We start from the raw sequence: 19,698 nt of genomic DNA on the forward strand, positions 1-19,698 counted from the left end.
CCAAATAGGGGGTCAACCCTGCCCTTTTACTGCGATGGAAGATTTTAACATGTGCATTCAAAATTGCAGTTTGTTGGAAATGTCCTACAAAGGATCGCAGATGACCTGGTGTAATGGGCAAGCTGGATTGGCTCACAGTTGGGCCAGGTTAGATAGATGTCTCATTGACTCTAATTTTCTTAACAGTTTTTCTAATGTCTTTTATCAGGTTTTAGCTCGTACTACTTCCAATCATGCTCTGTTGGTGATTCAAATGGGTAAAGACCCTTTCAGGTATGGCTCTTGTCCTTTTCGTTTCCAGTATATGTGGACTAATCATGTGGATTTTATTCGTCTTGTTGAGAGGGTGTGGAAGCAAGAGGGGAATGGTTTTGGTCTGGTTAAACTAGCTTCTAAGCTAAAATAGATCAAGGTGGCGTTAAAGGATTGGAATAAGAATGTGTTTGGAAGGACTAATATTATTATCAGAGATTTAGAGCAATGTATTGAGAGTCTAGAAAATAGTCTTCAAGTCTGTTATAACACTGACGATGACAATGATCTCATGGCTTTTAAGATGGAGTTTTTAACTTGGATGGGTAGAAAGGACACCCGTTTGTCGCATATGGCTAAGAAAAGCTGGCTGAAAGATGGAGATCAAAACTCGAAATTTTTTCATGCTTATCTGAAAGCCAAGAATCATAAAAGGGTGAAAGATATGTGTCTAGTTGATGGTACCTTACTAGATTCCCCAGCTAAAATTCATCAGGCTGCGGTGGATTATTTTACTCAATTTATGGGTGATGGGGACAGTAGAGATTTGCCCTTGTTAAGTGATTTGATCTCTCCTGTGATCACTGAAGATGAGAATTTGGTGTTCTGTAGAGTTCCTTCTCTTGAAGACATTAAGGAAGCTCTGTTTAGTATCCCTATTGATAGCAGTCCTGGTCCGGATGGTTTCAGATTTGGATTATTTAGGTTCTGTTGGGATTTGGTTAAATATGATTTACTAATTTATGGAAGCTATTTCTGATTTTTTTTCCAACACTATTTGTTACCAAGATTTTGTACTACCTCTTTTATTGTCTTGATTTATGAGGTGGACAATCCTAATGGATTTGACAAGTTTAGACCCATTAGCCTTTGTTTTGTGACTTACAAAATTTGTGCTAAGATTATTGTGGGTTGTGATGCAAACCAAGGAGCTGGACATGTTGATCATACAAGTGGGAATGGAGCTGAATTTGCACAAGACCCTTTGTCACTTCCTAGTAGCCCAATTACAAGACTTAGAGACAAACGTTTCAAGGAAGCACTAAATGGGCTAATCCAAGAGAATTGGGCTGATTCTAAAAAGACCAAAATGGGCTCAAATAATATTCAAGACTTAGTCCATGTCATCAATGCAATTGAAGAGGCTAATTAGCACGTAGAAATATGATGTAAGGTCTGACTATTAAAGGACGTGAATTTGTTGAGTTTCAAGAATATTAAATAGGTGAATGAACTTGGTCTTGCCTAGGTATGTTAAATACATTGAATTTAGTCATTTAGTCATTTTTGGCTACCTCTAGAAGTCCAAGAGGCCTAAAAATCGTGGGACTTGTTATATTAATATTTGTGTTGCTTTTAAAGCTGTAGTTATGACTTTTCCTATTCTTGGAGGGTTGTTCCAAGTATATAGAGGGGTTATTTCGAGTTTTAATATCAGATTGAGAATTTCAGAAGCTTATTTGTCTTTGTGAGGTCTTGTGTTCCTCTTGGTTCTTCAAAGAACTCTTTGAACTTATCAAGTTAATCTTGTGGCATTCAAGCTCCAAACTTATCACCTTGATTCTGATTTCTTGGTGTGGCATTTTAAATCCTTCGTAGTCTTGATTTTCATCTAGTTGGGTGACTGGTCAAGGCTCAACAAATCTTGTCAATACGATCTTGGGGTTCCAAGCCATCATTGTTATCGGGTTTCATCACAATTGTTGGTGGAGTTCATATCATTTTGGTACCAGAGCTTTGGTTCTAAGATAAGTTTTTCTATCTTTTATTTTCATTCTATTTCCTGTTCTTTGCTGTTAAAAAAAAAAATTTTGAAAAAGACAGAAAGAAAAAAAGGTACACGATTCCAGTAAGAAAACTTCTTCCTTTCAATCTTGTATCTCACCTTATTCAAGTACTTGAACTTTTGATGAGTTTTGGTTGTTTATTTTTGAATTGCTGCTGGATTATTTTGAATGAGTTTCTTGAAGTTCGATTAAGAACTAAAGAAGACACAGAAGAGTGGAAAAAGGCAAGAGTGTGTGAGACCAAACGAGGGTAAAAGCCGTTTAGAGTGAAAACACGAGTGCAAGTGTATCAATTCTTGAGTGAAACACGTGAGCGAGTGCTTGTGAGGATTCTAACTTTGTTTGCAGATTTTAAACATGTCTAATAATCAAGAAGAAGACATAACCGAAGAATTTCGACAACCTCCAATTCCGAACCTCCAAATGCAAGCGATGTTAGGGGAGATGAGGCGTATGTTGAGGGCTGAATTAGAACCTATTCACGAAAGGTTGGACAGGGTAGAAGCGGAAACTCCTAGGGCCCAGTAAGATGACATCCACAATAGGCAGCATGGTGGGCGTGGTCCATGGAGGAATGTTGATGGAGAGGCGGAGTCGGAGGAGTTTGATGAGCAATATTTAACCGAGGCAGGATTGAGCGTGGGTATAGAAATAGAGAAGTTAGGATGGGTAGGCCTAGGAGGGATAACGATTTAGGAAATATAAAGATTAAAATCCCATCTTTTCAAGGTAAAAATGATCCTAAAGTTTATTTGGAGTGGGAAACTAAAATGGAGATGGTGTTTGATTGTCACGACTACTCAGAGATAAAGAAGGTTAAGTTGGCTGCAATTGAATTTACCGATTATGCCATTGTGTGGTGGGATCAATTACTGATTAATAGGAGGAGGAATAGAGAGCCACCCGTGGACACTTGGGAGGAAATGAAAATGTTTATGAGGAAGCATTTTGTACCTAGCCACTATTATAGGGGACTGTATCAAAAATTGCAGAGGTTAATTCAATGATCTAAGAGTGTGGATGAGTATTACAAGGAGATGGAGGTAGCTATGATCTGGGCTAATGTAGAAGAGGACCGGGAAGCCACCATGGCTTGGTTTTTGCACGGTTTAAATCGTGAGATTGCGGATATAGTCGAGATGCAACACTATGTTGAGTTGACGGATATGGTACATCAAGCCATAAATGTGGAGGAACAATTCAAACGAAAGGGATTGGCTAGGAGGGGACAGCCTATGGCTACCACCAACTCGTGGAAGACAACTCCAAAAAGGGACGAGCAGCAACAAAATAAGCCAAAATTTAAACCCTCTAAGAATGCCAACTTAAAGACCGCCACTACTTCAGGTACAATCGAGACTTCAAGTTCTAAAACACGTGATATTAAGTGTTTTAAATGTCAGGGGCGCGAACATATAGCCAGCCAGTGTGTAAACAAAAGGGTGATGGTGATAAATGCCCAAGGAGAGCTTGAGTCGGAAAATGAGGAAGAAGTAGATAATGATGATATGCCATCTATGGAGGATGCCGATGATGAGCAAAATGCTGTGGTTGGAGATTTATTGGTTGCAAGGCGAGTTCTCAATGTGCAGGTTAAGGAGGAAGAAAGTAACCAAAGGGAGAACTTGTTTCATACTCGGTGCTTTGTAAATAACAAAGTTTGCAATGTCATTATCGATGGAGGGAGTTGGACAAATGTAGCCAACACTTATTTGGCGGAGAAATTGGCTTTAACTACCTCGAAACATCCTCAACCTTATCGGCTTCAGTGGCTGAATGAATGTGGAGAAATCAAGGTGACAAGACAAGTGTTGGTGGCATTATCCATTGGCAAATATGAGGATGAGGTCCTTTGTGATGTGGTTCCTATGCATGCATGCCATTTACTATTGGGAAGACCATGGCAGTATGATCTAAGGGTTACTCATGATGGATTCACAAATAAGTATTCCTTCACTCTTAATAGGCAACCTATTACTCTTGTGCCATTAACTCCAAAACAGGTCAGGGAGGATCAATTAAAGTTAAAAAGTTCAAATAAAAAAAAAAAAGGAAAAGGAAAGGAAGGCCGAAACTGAAAAAACAAAACTTTTTAAAAAAAAAGAGAGAAAAACATTGATCAGAGTGAAAAAAGAAAGAGAGAGGATTTCGGCCATAGTGAGAGCAAGAGAGGAAAAATTCAATTACATTGCAAAAAAAAATGAGATCAAGAGAGCATTATTTTCACACCAACCCTTTATTGTACTCATGTACAAAGAGGCTCTTTTATGTACTAATGATCTCGTCGGTGCTTTGCCGATCAATATTGTTTCTCTTTTGCAGGAGTTTGAAAATGTCCTTCCTGAAGAGGTACCTCATGGTTTACCTCAAATCTAATGGATTGAACATCAAATTGATTTCATACCTGGTGCATCAATTCCAAACCGACCTGCTTATAGGAGTAATCTCGAGGAGACCAAGGAACTTCAGAGGCAAGTAAGTGAATTATTGGAGAAGGGGTTTGTGCGTGAAAGTATGAGTCCTTGTGCGGTTCCGGTGCTGTTAGTTCCTAAGAAGGATGGAACATGGAGGATGTGTGTTGACTGCCGAGCCATCAACAACATAACGGTAAAGTATCGTCATCCCATTCCTAGATTAGATGATATGCTGGATGAATTGTATGGTTCTTGTGTCTTTACAAAAATTGATCTTAAGAGTAGATATCATCAGATTAGGATGAAAGAAGGTGATGAATGGAAAACTGCTTTTAAGACTAAATATGATTTGTATGAGTGGTTAGTGATGCCTTTTGGTTTAACTAATGCTCCGAGCACATTTATGCATTTGATGAACCATGTTTTGCGAGCATTTATTGGCAGATTTGTAGTTGTGTATTTTGATGATATCTTGATCTATAGCAAAAATTTGGAAGAACATGTAATGCATTTGAAATCTGTTTTGGAAATTCTAAGGAAAGAAAGGTTGTTTGCTAACCTAAAAAAGTGCACCTTTTGTACGGATAAGCTTGTGTTTCTTGATTTTGTTGTTAGTAAGAGAGGAATTGAGGTGGATGAGGAAAAGGTGAAGGCAATCCAAGAGTGGTCAACGCCTACAACAGTCAGCCAAGTGAGGAGTTTCCACGGCTTAGCCAGCTTCTATAGACGGTTTGTGCGTGATTTTAGTAGCTTAGCCGCCCCTCCTACTGAAGTCATCAAGAAAAATGTGCCGTTTAAGTAGGGAAAAGAACAAGAAAAGGCATTTAGTCTGATCAAAGAAAAGTTAACTAATGCGCCTTTGCTTGTTTTACCTAACTTTGCTAAAACTTTTGAAATTGAGTGTGATGCTTCTGTGATGCTTCAGGCATAGGTATTGGAGCTGTTTTGATGCAAGAAGGCCGTCCAATTGCTTATTTCAGTGAAAAGTTGAGCGGGGCAGCCCTAAATTACCCTACTTATGATAAGGAGATGTATGCCTTGGTGAGGGCTTTGGAAAATTGGCAACACTATCTATGGCCAAAGGAGTTTGTGATTCACACAGATCATGAGTTTTTAAAGCATTTGAAAGGACAACAAAGGTTGAACAAACGCCATGCCAAGTGGGTGGAATTCATTGAAGCATTTCCTTATGTGATCAGATACAAGCAAGGTAAGGAAAATGTGGTGGCTGATGCATTGTCCCGAAGGTATGTCTTACTTTCTATTTTAGATACAAAAAATGCTTGGCTTTGAATACATTAAGGAATTGTATGCTCAAGATTCTGATTTTGGTGATGTGTTCAATGCATGTGAAAAAGTGGCGTTTGGTAAGTTTTATAGGTATGATGGATTTTTGTTTCGGGAAAATAAACTGTGTTTGCCAATGTGTTCTTTGCGCGAATTGCTTGTGAGAGAAGCTCATGGTGATGGTTTGATGGGTCATTTTGGTGTAGCTAAGACTTTAGAAATTTTGCATGAATATTTTTTTTGGCCTCATATGAAACGTGATGTGGAAAGAATTTGTGAGAAGTGTATCACATGTAAACAGGCTAAATCTAAGCTGAAACCCCATGGTTTGTACACCCCTTGGCACATTTGCCAATACCTAGTGAACCTTGGATTGATATTTCTATGGATTTTGTTTTAGGTTTAGCTAGGACTAAGAGGGGGAGAGATTCAGTTTTTGTGGTGGTAGATAGATTTTCCAAGATGGCACACTTCATTGCATGTCATAAAACTGATGATGCATCACATATAGCTGATTTGTTCTTCAAAGAAATTGTTAGGTTACATGGTATGCCTAAGACCATTGTTTCTAATAGGGATGCAAAGTTTTTGAGTTACTTTTGGAAGACTTTGTGGGGAAAGCTGGGAACTAAGTTATTGTTTTCTACTACTTATCATCCACAAACGGATGGTCAAAATGAAGTAGTAAATAGAATTTTGTCCTCATTGTTGTGTGCTATCATTAAAAAGAACTTGAAAGTATGGGAAGATTGTTTGCCACATGTTGAATTTGCTTACAATAGAAGTATACATTCTGCAACTAAGTTTTCACCATTTGAAATTGTTTATGGCTTTAACCCATTGTCACCTTTGGATTTAACTTCATTACCTTTGAGTGAATGTGTGAACTTAGATGGCAAAAAGAAGGCAGAATTTGTAAAGATGATTCATGAAAAGGCACGACTGAACATTGAAAGGAGGACTAAACAATATGTCCATCAAGCCAACAAGGGACGCAAGAAGGTAGTATTTCAACAGGAGATTGGGTTTGGTTGCACTTAAGGAAGGACCATTTTCCAGAGAAGCGGCGTTCAAAACTCCTACCTCGGGGTGACAGGCCATTTCAAGTAGTAGAACGCATCAATGATAATGCCTACAAGCTTGACTTACCAGGTGAGTATGGTGTCAGTGCAAGCTTTAATGTTGCTGATTTGTCTCCTTTTGATGTAGGTGATGATTTGAGGACAAATCCTTTTCAAGAGGGGGAGAATGATGCAAACCAAGGAGGTGGACATGTTGATCATACAAGTGGGAATGAAGGTAAATTTGCACAAGACCCTTTGTTACTTCCTAGTGGCCCAATTACAAGACTTAGAGCCAAACGTTTCAAGGAAGCACTAAATGGGCTAATCCAAGAGAATTTGGCTGATTCTAAAAAGACCAAAATGGGCTCAAATAATATTCAAGACTTAGTCCATGTCATCAATGTAATTGAAGAGGCTAATTAGCACGTAGAAATATGATGTAAGGTCTGACCATTAAAGGACGTGAATTTGTTGAGTTTCAAGAATATTAAATAGTTGAATGAACTTGGTCTTGCCTGGGTATGTTAAATACATTGAATTTAGTCATTTAGTCATTTTTTGCTATCTCTAGAAGTCCAAGAGGCCTAAAAATCGTGGGACTTGTTATATTAATATTTGTGTTGCTTTTAAAGCTGTAGTTATGACTTTTCCTATTCTTGGAGGGTTGTTCCAAGTATATAGAGGGGTTATTTCGAGTTTTAATATCAGATTGGGAATTTCAGAAGCTTATTTGTCTTTGTGAGGTCTTGTGTTCCTCTTGGTTCTTCAAAGAACTCTTTGAACTTATCAAGTTAATCTTGTGGCGTTCAAGCTCCAAACTTATCACCTTGATTCTGATTTCTTGGTGTGGTGTTTTCAATCATTCGTAGTCTTGGTTTTCATCTAGCTGGGTGACTGGTCAAGGCTCAGCAAATCTTGTCAATACGATCTTGGGGTTCCAAGCCATCATTGTTATCGGGTTTCATCACAATTGTTGGTGGAGTTCATATCAGGTTGTATGACGAACTTGTTAGAAAAAATGATTTCTCCAGAACAATGGGCCTTTATTCCTGGCCGTAGTATCTTTGAGAATATTAGCCTTACCGAAGAGATGATGATCCACTCGATCCATAAAAGTTCTAATGGGGGTAATGTGGTCGTTAAGCTGGATATGTCCAAGGCTTATGACAAAGTTGATTGGAACTTTTTATTACATGTCATGGATGCTTTTGGTTTTTCCCCCAATGTTTGTAAACTAATTAAGTTGTGTATCTCTATGCCTTAGTATTCTATCATGATGAATGATACGTCGTTGGGATTTTTAAAGGAGAATGTGGGCTGAGATAGGGCGATCCACTTTCGCCCTACCTATTCATTATTATGCAAGAGATACTCTCTCGTCTCCTCAAGAAATCTTGTAATGGTAGAATTGGTCAGTTTACTCAAGCTAGAGGCACCCCCTTAATCTCTCATCTTATGTATGAGGATGACATTGTTATCATTGCTAACGGTGGCAACAGATCCTTGAGGAGATTGATGCAGGATTTAACTCTTTACGAAACTTGGGCGAGTCAAATTCTTAGTAAAGAGCAAAGTGCTATTTATTTTTCCCAAAAAATTTCTCTTCATAGGAAGTCTTCTCTTCTTCACACTACGGGTTTTTCTGAAGGGTCTTTTCCTTTTAAGTATTTGGGTGTTCCTACTATGGAAGGGAGACTCAGAGTAAGTGACTTTGAAGATTTGCTTGGTAAAATTAATAAGAAGATTGCGGGTTGGAAGACGAAGTTGTTATCTGCTAGGGGTCAGGCAATTCTTCTTCGCCATTTTCTTTCTAGTATGGCCATTCACCTCTTGGCTATTCTACAGTTCTCTCACACTGTGATCTTGACTTTGAATAGGCTTTTGAGTTCCTTCTTTTGGGGTGCTTCTGATGGGAAAGGTAAGAGGAACTGGATTGCATGAAAAAAAAATTTGTAGGTCTACTGAGGAAGGTGGTCTGGGTATTCGGGATTTTGAAGATACCCAAAGGGGCTTTACATTCTAAACTTGCTTGGCATCTTATTAAGGGTCAGTCTTTATGGGCGGATTTTTTCTGAGGCAAATATATTCAAGGTAACCATTTTTCCCTTCTAGAGCCTAACAAGGGTACTCGGTTTTGGAAATCTGTTGTTCATTGTATTCATGATGCTTTATCTAACTCTAAGTGGATTGTTAGAGAAAGAAATATTTCCTTCTGGTTGGATAATTGGGATGAGAGGGGGCCTCTGAGTAATCAATATCCTGTGATTGAGAATCCTTTGTTAAAATTTAAATATTGTCGTCTTGGAAGTGAGTGGGATTTCTCCTTAATGGAAAGGCTTGTAGGTCACGAAAAAACTTCAGAACTATATCAATTTTTGGTAAGGAGGAAAGACGGGATGGATGCTTTAATTTGGTTGAAGGAAAATAATGGTAAATTTTCTACCAAAACTGCTTGGGATTGTACGCAGGTCAGGGCACCCCCTCTAACTTGGGCTCAGTGGATTTGGCATACCAACATTCCTAAGAAAATTTCTATTAGAATGTAGAAGGCTATTAATAATTGCTTGAGTGTCGATGAGAAGATTAGAAAAGTTGGTATCCCAATGGTTTCTAAATGCAATTGTTGTTCCTTGGGTCATACGAAGGATTTAGACCATGTGCTTTGCATTGGTGAGTTTGCTAGGAAAATTTGGCATATGGCTGCTATTCACTTAGGTGTGCACATGAGTGTTTTTCATACTTGGAACGAGCAAATTAACTTTTGGTTTCGTCGAGCGGGCAAGTCTTCTCAGATTCACATTAATTTTGCGCTCCTCCCTTCTATTGTTTCTTGAAAAATTTGGGATTGGCGTTGTAAAGCTCGGTATGAAGATAAGGTTAATACAGTTGAGTCAATTGAGTCGATTTGGAAAGTTATTAAGTTTTGGATCCGTAGGATTATGCTTCTGATCATGAAAGTTGTCCGGATTTCTAATAAGGATGTTGCTATTTTAAATAGGATGGATATCCCGATTGTTTTACCTAAGTCTAAGCCGGCTCATGTGGTGAGATGGGTTAGACCTCAACTAGAATGGATGAAGCTTAACACTGAGGGTGTTGTTCGTGATAATTGCGGTAGGCTTCGGGTGGCTTACTCTGCTTATTTAGGTCATGGTTCCAATAACTTTGTTGAAATGAGAAGTATTCTAGAGGGGATCAGGAGGTGCTACCAACTTGGGTTTTCTAGGGTTGAGATTGAGATGGACTCTCAACTTCTTGTTAATTGGATTATTAAAGGTGAGTGTAATATTTGGTACTTGGAGGAGTACTGGGATGAATTATTCTCCTACCTCGCCTGCATGGAATATTGTGTAAGCCACGTTTATTGTGAAGGGAATGATGTGACTGATTTTCTTGCTAAGAGGGGTGCTGAGGGCTTAGATATGGATTTGTCTGCTGACTCTGATACTCTCACTAGCTAGTTAAGAGGCCTTCTCAGGATGGACAAAATTGGTCTTACTTATCTGCGTTGTGATTAGAATGTCTGGTTTCTTTGTTCTATTTTTACATGCATTTGGTTCTTTGTTCTATTTTTCTTGCAGGTTTTGGTCCTTGATTCTAAATTTTATGGGTAGTTTGTATTTTGGTTGGAATTTTTGGATTTGTAACCACTACTTCATTCTTGACTACCTGGGTTATTTTTATTTCCTTAATTGTAACACCCAGGTGTCTGGTTGTAACTACGGTTTTCCTCTGCTAAAAGCGAAGGCAATCAATAAAATTGGAGTACCGTCCTCTTCTTAAAAATAAAAAATAAAAACCTTCTTCAACCAGTATATGATATAATATTGAACTATGGACAGTTAATATTGTATTGATCTAGTTTTGTATATTGTTATGCACCATGCACCGTGTACAATTCAAGACAAACCACCATACCTTCCATTTTGTTTTAAAAAAATAAACAAAAATTCTCTATAAGTTTAAAGCATATCTCCAACCAACGGTTCATGAATCTCCAACCCATTTTTATTCATCACTATAGCGGACTCAGATTTTCAAACACATGTAGTTACAGACACTGATCCTTAGATAAAATATAGTATACAGATCAATAAAGTAGTATACAGATCAACCCAGTTCACCATACGCTACTTTTCGAGTTACCACTCAATAGTCCAACCCTCATCTTCCCTAACTCGACAGATCCACTTCATATCTTCTTTGTTTCTTGCCCTCCCATCGCCTACTTCCATGAGAGATATAACACAAGAAAATCGGTTGAAGCTTGAAATAGTGAGAGAGGGTGGCTAGGGTATCCCGTTTTCGTGAGAGAAAAGGGTCTGAGTAGAGAGAGAAACTGCCATAGAAACTCAAACGCTAGGGGAGAGAGAAAGGGGGCAGAAAGAATCGGGGCAAGGGAGTTTATTTTAAGCAGAGTTTATTTTGTTCAAAAGTCTCACTTTTCTGGGCTTTTATACCTTACTACTACTGTCTTTTCCTAAACGACATATCCACCGTGTCTTTGTCTTCGCCATCGTCATCGTCGTCTTCTTTCTTATCAGGACAACCATAATATTTGACATTTGTAAAGGAGTTTTAGAAAGTGAGACCAGGTGAAGAGGTTCAAAGTTTCACATGTGTTGTCCTCAGTAATAAGAACGGGATAAGAATTTAATCCAATGGTTTATTTGACAAAAATATAAACCATACAATAACTTATTTTTGGATGCATGGATTGAAACATAGAAATCTATTATAGATTATGTAACAAAAATCACAAGGATTAAATGATGAAAGCACTTCCAAATTTGGTGGCAATTGGCAAAGAAGATCATGCAACTTTAGGTGTCAAGGTCTTCACATCATTTATTATATAGGAAAGATTATGCAGTACATTGAAGATATAATATTATTAAAGATTTTGATGATTTCTCATTTTTCTATTAGGAAATGATCTATAACAATTTGAGCATACAAGTTCTGCGTATTTATTTTGAAAAAAAGTGAGTAAATTTAAAATTTATGAAAAAACTCTTTTTTTAAGGTGAGTCTCATGATGTTTCAAATGGAGTGTGTGATGATTGAATACTTTAAAGTTGTATATAATATTACTCTTTCCAATATATGCAAGATGAAATATCAGATAAAATATCCACAAATTCAAATTAGATATAGTAATGAGTTGTGCGCACACATTTTGAAAAAGAGAGGTTTATTATTAAAAAATTAATTTTTTTATATAGATCTCACGCGACACTTACGTACTTTATAACTACAAATATCATTTTTTTAATAAACAAATATCATTTCTCTTCCTCCTTAACTCATCTCTTCTAACTTATTATTCTTTCAACTTAACAATTGAATCTTAAATTATGGCACTCAATATAGTTTTGAGATACAAAGTGTAATTTCATTTTATTAATTTTATAATAAACTCACAATTTTACGTTTCTTAATTTTCGCTAAACATAAAATAAAAAAAATTAAACCAAAAAATTTTTATTTTTCCTAATTAAATGTGGGTTTTTTGAATCATTTTATAAGAAGAAAAGAGAGAAATTTAGTCATTCTTTCCGTTGTTCAATTTCTATTTTAAAAATTTTTAAAAACAAAATGCAAACCATTCCAGCAACGGTTAAAAAAGAAGAAAAAACCCACAAAGCCCTCAGCTTTTATACATCCACGAGACGGTGGGAAGACAATAGATTTAGCCGTTAGTTTCTTTCCATTGTCCAATTTGAATAGAGAGAGACTTCCGGTGAAATTCCTCGTTAATCCTCACCTGTGTCGGTTTGGTCTTTGCCCTCCATTTTGCTCAATCGGTGTAACTCTGTTGCAAAAAATTGCCTCTCGATTAATTGTTTTCAATGCTAGCGGTGATTTCTAATCTAAGCCGAGGTCGTGAGAATCAGACGTTCTCGGGCACGAAATCATTTGTCTGCTCGAATTAAAGATTGATGGTATGTACGCCTTTGTATCTCCTCCGTGTTGTCTGCTCGGGGTTAAAAGATTTGAGATATGCTTGCCCCTTTCTCTTCTCCCTTTTGGATTGATGAGCATATGCTTCTTGTTCTTTTGCTAGCTAGGTTTTTCTTGTCTGCTTTTTCCTCTTAATTAAGAGTACTCCTCACATTATTCCCTTGAGTATTCCTCACATTATTCCGTTAAGGTTTTGGTTGTCTGGTTCTTCCTCTTATTAGCTTGAAAACTTACTAGCTTCAGTATTCCTCACATCATTCCGTTGGGTCTACACGATTTTTAATGTTTCTTTGCCTCACAGGTCCTCACCTATCCTGCAGTGAGAAGCACCTCAAAGATTTCTCACGGCAAGGCAGACCCACTACGATCGTGGTTCTGCAAGGCCTCTGCGGGTCATATGTAAGTGAAGGTGATAGGGGGGAAATTTTACCATTAACGATTTGCAACATATCTTTAGTTTTGTTTTTTGTTTTTGTTTTTTTTCTCTATATCTTCAAATAAATTCGTATCTGAAACGAATGCAGTCATTGTTTTAATTTTTCCTAATCTTTCTAGTGAAACTTCTAATACTTTTCTGGTTTGGCTCATCCTCTTGGCTAGGAATATTCAGCCCACCCGCACCCTTCAATGAGAACGTATTCTGTACGGACTATTTTGAATGTTTCTTTGTGATCCTACCAGGTACTCATCATCTCCATCCTTTTCTCTTTCTTTTTCTATCTTTGTTTTAAGACTACATATTTCCCTAACACCCACAATGTCGACACCTTGAGCCCCAAAACAGATCCCATCATCTTCACTTCCTTCAGCCGAAAGTCCATGGCTCTTCCTCTTCTTTTTCCCATCATGTAGCAGCTGAAATGGATGATAGCAGTTGAAGCAAGGGATGGCAGTGGAAATTCAAGTAATAAGCAAAGAGCAGCAGCCTGCACAATACACACAAACAGCAACCATGTGTAGCTTTTCTTTGAATATCTGCTGCTGTCCAGAATTTATGTTGTGAGTTTCACCTTCCTTTTCTCACATCTTTCTTCTATATCTTGTGTATTTGAGTGGATAATCATAAGGAAGGAAAATAGAATTTGTAAATAGGATTAAACCTACCTGTTAGAGCTCAACGTACATCAGGAAATTTGTGATGTTTTCTATTTGTGCTGCAGCAGTTTCCCCTTCATTTTTAGCTTATATCTTCACTCTAGAAGGCTGGAACTTTGGCTTAAATTTCATTTGTAAGGAGACTAAGTTCGGTTTAGTTTAAAACTCCATCATTTTTCCCTCTCTTAGTTCACGTTTAGCACCTAAAAAGATAGCAGCAACATACTTCCAAGTTCTGAAATTTTCTGCAACAGATTCTGTCATGGTGTCTTCCAACCTCATCTGTCCTTACATTTTTCCTCTAATACTTGTTTAGTTGGGTGTGTAACCAAATGGAGGGAAGGTAGAAACATGCATAATTCGTGCAATCTACTGCTTGAAGAGGTGAGATGATTTTCTGCCTTGTTTTGTTCCAAGCTGTACAGTTTCTACAAAAAAGTTCTGCTATAGTTTTAACTATACTTCTTCCTCTATTTGAATCACTTTTCAATTATGTTTAGGCCTCCATTTTTGTGTTAAAGTAGTAGAGATCAGTATGTATTTTTTTACCTTCTACACAAGCTAATAACTAAGCAAACAACTAAGGATTTCATTAGAATTTTCTGGTTTATCAAGAACTATCTCTTGCTGTTTTTATGCTATATCTACCCATAAATCATGTTTATTTCCAATTTTTCTTCAACGCTAGTTCATTACTTGTGTAGTTGGGATTATAGTTGAAGGAGGGGGGTTTTGAAATAGGCTTACAACTAACTTATTGGCTGTACAAGCTAGTGCAGAAAATTCAGCAACATTAGTTCTGATTCCTCTTAATTTCTAGCCCCTGAGTTTGCCTTTATCTCATCTCTTTAACTCAACCTCAATATGTGACATTAGGAGTACCAAATGACCTTAAAATCTCAGACCAAAACCAGCTCTAGGTAGCTGGAACTGAGGGGAACAACAACACAGCTCGAGGACTTTTCTTTCTATTGTTCAGCTCTCATCCTCTCCACTATTCCCTTGTTTTAGGCCACGTCAAGAGGTAGAAAAACCTTCACAGAAACCACGAAAACAATAGTGAAGTCTATAGAAAAAGGAGGAAGCTCGAAGGTTAGAGAAACAACTTAAACTAGTTCAAGTTTGAGGTGAAAAAAAAAACCTGTCATCTATCTTTATTTCTGGTTTGATTTAATTGCTGCAAATCAGTCCCATTCCTCTCCTCTCTTCAGTTTCATCTTGAACTTGATTAATTCTCCATTAATTTGTGTTAAACCCTTGAATATCTCCTCATAGAGACATCAAACAGCAGCTAAGTTATGCAAAAAAGCAACAGTCACAGCTGCATGACAAAAGGAAAATCTCAACAGATGTAATGATCTGTTCCAGCCTTTTACCATTCCAAATTCTCCTCTCAGGCCATAATTGGCCACATCATTCAAGACCCCTTGTATAAGAATCAATCTTTAGAAGTGTCAAAATAGCAGCTGCATCATAGCACATCTGAAACAACCCAACAATTCTACAGCTATTACAGCAGCAATTTGCAGCCCCTAGTCTCTTGAGTTTTTCTTCAACTTATACTTCTTCTTTCTTTTTAGCATCAACTATCAGTGTATTAAATTCCTGTACCTCAACAACACTATAAACAAGCACATAGTAGTGGAAGGAACTGAAAATAGCAACCTAAACAACAGCAAAACAGAAAAAGCAACAGTGCTGCAATTTCTCAGCTTTCTCCAATTTCCAGTTGTACTCTTCTATACTTGGCTCTTTTACGCCTAGTACTTAAAGTTGCTTATTTTCCTTACCTTCCCTTCATTTCCTTTAGTCTATTTGCACTATAGCATTACTATGTGATGACAAAAACCAAAACTTAGACCCCGTTTGGATACAAGAACCGTTTCATCTCATCTCATCTCATTATTACAACTTTCCCAAATTTCCATACAAAATATAATAAACAATTCAACTTTTTCAAATCCTAAAACAATAACAATATTAAAAAATAATATTCTAATAATATTTTATTCAACTTTCATCTTCACTCATCTCATCTCAACTTACTATCCAAACCAAACGGCCATGACAACAAATAACATCTAAGTGGTGCAGCAACAACTGCAACCGCACTAGAAAAATAGCAGCAGCAGCTGTTTATCCAGCTCCTTCACCACTCAATTTGCCTTCCATCAAACAATAGTTAGATGCTCCACCCAAGTTACTTTGTAAAGGCACCATTCAGCTACCATATAAGCTTTTTAAGTAGGCATAGAACCAGCCCAATTTGTAGGTGGCAGCAACATCTTCCAACCTTGGTTTCTTGAAGTTCCCTTCAATTTCTACTTCATGAACTGTCCCAGCCCTTCACCTTTCATATTTCACTTCCATAAGCCTTAATTGACCACACCACTAAAGGTTCCTTGTAGTAGCATTAACCAGCCTTAACAAAAGTGTCAAACCGCAACTGCCATGTAGCAAATGAGAAACAAGCTAGCAGTTATGCTGTAAATTCACCACAGCAGTTTTCAGCCCCTAGTCTCTCAATGTTTGTTTTAATTGCTATCCTTTCTTCATCATTTTTTCCCTCTATTATTAGTGTTTTAATTTTAAAATCAGGTATCATCTTCTCCTCTTCACCCTAACTAGCCATAGCAGTCTTGAATCTCAACTAGGAGCAGAATCAATAACCATAGCAGCAGGTGGTCCAACTTATTGGTTAACCTGCTAAACTCCCTTTCTATTTTCCTTAAACTGTTCAAACAGCACGCATACAACTACTCCCTTTCCTCTATTTTGACTCCATAGCCAAGCCACCAAAATGTTTCCACCAAGAATAAGGTAAGGTCAATCTTTTCAACAGCAAGTTTCAAACCTTGGGCCCATTTAGTCACTTTGCACAAATGATTCTTATCACTTCATTACCATCAAACAACCACCAGTAGCCTCGTTTCAAGCCACTGCACAATGAAGACTCACCATGAACCACAGTTGCCAAATACTTTGGACCATCTACGGAGCCACCTTTCAACACTTGGATTCTAGTCTCTGTCTTGGTATAACTTCTATTCCTTTCTCTTCATTTTACACATATTAAAATGATGGTTAGATGACTGTGAATGGAGCTTGATTATGTACGATGTTGAAGTGTTGGATCAATGTATGTATGTTGGAGGGTCTTGGGTTACACTAGGTGGATTGAATGATACATTTATGGAGGAAGGATTTGGATAATAGAGTATATTAAAGTTGAGGAAATTTAAGTAAAGGGTAGTTTATGCAAATTTTATGTTTAAGTTGCATATGCATTTGAAAAGAAATGATGTAAAGCTATGTATGAATGTAGGTTTCCATTTGACACACACATGAATGGATTGCATGAAAATAACAAGGAGTCTAGGTAAGTATTATATGTTCATACTCTTCTAGAGTTTTCTAAATGATATGAAAATGAAAATGAAATGTTTCTTTTTTTGAAAATGAAATAAAAAATGCTTTTGATAAGAAAAATGTTCTTTTTATGCAATGTGTTTTCTTAGAAATGAAATGATGTTTTAAGAAATAGTATTAATGTTTTAAAATATATGTAATGATCTCCTTTGGCAGTCCCTTTTTATGTATATGAAATGGATGTTATATGTAGTAGTTATTGACTTTATGTTCCATAACATGATGATGTTTTTATACTTTATGTTATGAAATGATGTGTTATGAAATGAAATTGATTAATGATGAAAAGAATGAAAAGGAAAAGACTGAAAGGAATGAATTGTTTAAATGTATGAAGTTATTAACGGAACATATGATGGTACCAAGAGGAAATGGGCAGATTGCAATGTTGGATTGGTTTCGTTGTTGTCTGGATACTAGGGGTGGATTGGTGCCACCACTGTCAGACCACATTCAACACCACATTTTTACAACAAAAGTCCAATAAAAATTCAAACAAAACAAAAATAAGCACCTTGCTTAGCTGGTTCTCTGCTATTGTACTCAAGGGAAGGGGCTATAAACGAGTTCTTGTCTTCACTTTTCTATTATTAGAATGTAACTAGGTGTTTCTTTTGTATACTTCTTGTGTACTTAGGCTTCGCCTATTACATTGTGTTTAATAAAATTTTTAACTTATAAAAAAAAAAAAATCCAAACAAAAACCAACAAACTTACATATCAAACCAAACAAACTTATGTATTAGAAAAATATCACAAATCTAACAAAAAACCAAAACAAACTCACAACATTACAGATAAAAAGAAACAAAAACCGTGCACAAACCCACAGGCCATGGATGTGGTCTTCGGTCACAAATCTTAATAGATATGTGAGCAGATCTTTATGGCCCATGGTCGCCATGGTGGATCATTAAACTTGCAGACTCACTCATAGTCACAATCGTGGGTCTCTAACTTATAGACTCAAGGTGAAGACCGTGGTATTGGATCGTAGAGACCCACGACCAAGCTGTGGTCTTCCTGTCGTTGACTGCGGCTTGGCCATGAGTTCCCACAATAATGGAGAGAACTCAGAAGTTGGTTTAGAGGAGGAGGAGGATAAGGGAAGAGGCAAAAGAAGAAAAAAGAGATAGAAAAGAGGATGGTGGCAAGGTGTGAAAGTCTGAAAGGAATAAGGAAAAAGAGAAGTGGGAGGGGGAGGGGGCTGGCTGCTAGAAAAGAGAGAAATGACAAGAGAGAGAGAGAGAGAAAGAGAGAGAGAGAGAGAAGTGGTATTTATAGTTAGGGGTCTTTTTTTAATATATATGATATTATGATTTATATTATTATTTATTAAAGGCCGAGTGGGCCCAAGGCCCAACCCGACACCCGCCCCCTAGGTTATGAAATGGGTGAATTAAAGCTTGTCCATCTGTGGGATACAGTCGGATATGGTGGGGGCCCCGCCCAACAGTCCTACTTTCCCTGTGCCTACTGCTCAGCTTAGCTAATCCTTTATTATCTCATCATATTTTTATATAATTTATCATCTCATTATTATTTCATATCATTTATCATTACATTATCTTCATAACAACCATCATGATTCATCTCTTTATATCACCATAATCATCATCATCTCACCATTTATCCTCTCATCATCTTTTCATACTATTATGATCTCAACACATCCTCATCTTCATGACTATCACGATTTATCTCGTTACATCCTCATCTTCATATCATCATGATCTCATCACATCATCATTGTATCATCTTTTCATATTATCATCATCATTAGTTTTGAGATCATTCTCATTAGTTTCATTATTGTTAACATTTTTTATATTTGTTGTTGCATACGATTATTTCTCTTATTGTATTTTTAGTATTTGCAAGAGATTTTGTGATGACAGGTTGTTAAGAGATGAAGTTATCTCGAAGTTATAAAATTACAGGTTTGATATATACCATTTATTGCTTTTATCCAATAGATGTGTATTTTTATAAAATCAAGGTAAGTATTGTAAAAATATTTGTATTATTTTTTGCATTCTCTATTACTACAATTATTGGTGGTTTACCGCCCAAACATCACATATATATATACATGCATAAACTATGATGTCTCTTCACTAGAATTGTTACATGCACTTGCCCTCGTGAACCGGGGGGAGGGGCGGGGGGGCAGAGGGGATTGGAGCCACCACCGGCGGGGGGGCAGAGGGGATTGGAGCCACCACCGTCAGACCACTCCGTTCAACATCACATTTTTTACAATAAATGTCCAATAAATACCCAAACAACCAACAAACATACATGATCAAAACAAACAAACTTACATATCAGAAAAATATCACAAATCCTACAAAAGACAAATACAAAATCTCAAAATTACCAATAAAACGAAACAAATAAACGGAT

At 37.1% G+C, this 19,698-nt stretch overlaps 1 long non-coding RNA gene and 1 pseudogene across 1 annotated transcript; both read left to right on the forward strand.

Annotated features, from left to right (window-relative positions):
- The first annotated feature begins 2,809 nt into the window (after window positions 1–2,809).
- On the forward strand, window positions 2,810–10,265 carry LOC108984917 (annotated as a pseudogene).
- A 2,248-nt stretch (window positions 10,266–12,513) lies between these two features.
- On the forward strand, window positions 12,514–13,827 carry LOC108984921. Its single transcript, XR_001995095.2, has 4 exons — window positions 12,514–12,749; window positions 13,070–13,167; window positions 13,369–13,449; window positions 13,553–13,827. It is a non-coding gene; the product is annotated as an uncharacterized LOC108984921 (long non-coding RNA).
- The last annotated feature ends 5,871 nt before the right edge of the window (window positions 13,828–19,698 follow it).

The sequence above is a fragment of the Juglans regia genome, chromosome 7 (genome assembly GCF_001411555.2).
Source record: "Juglans regia cultivar Chandler chromosome 7, Walnut 2.0, whole genome shotgun sequence".
In the NCBI taxonomy this organism is placed as follows: Eukaryota; Viridiplantae; Streptophyta; class Magnoliopsida; order Fagales; family Juglandaceae; genus Juglans; species Juglans regia.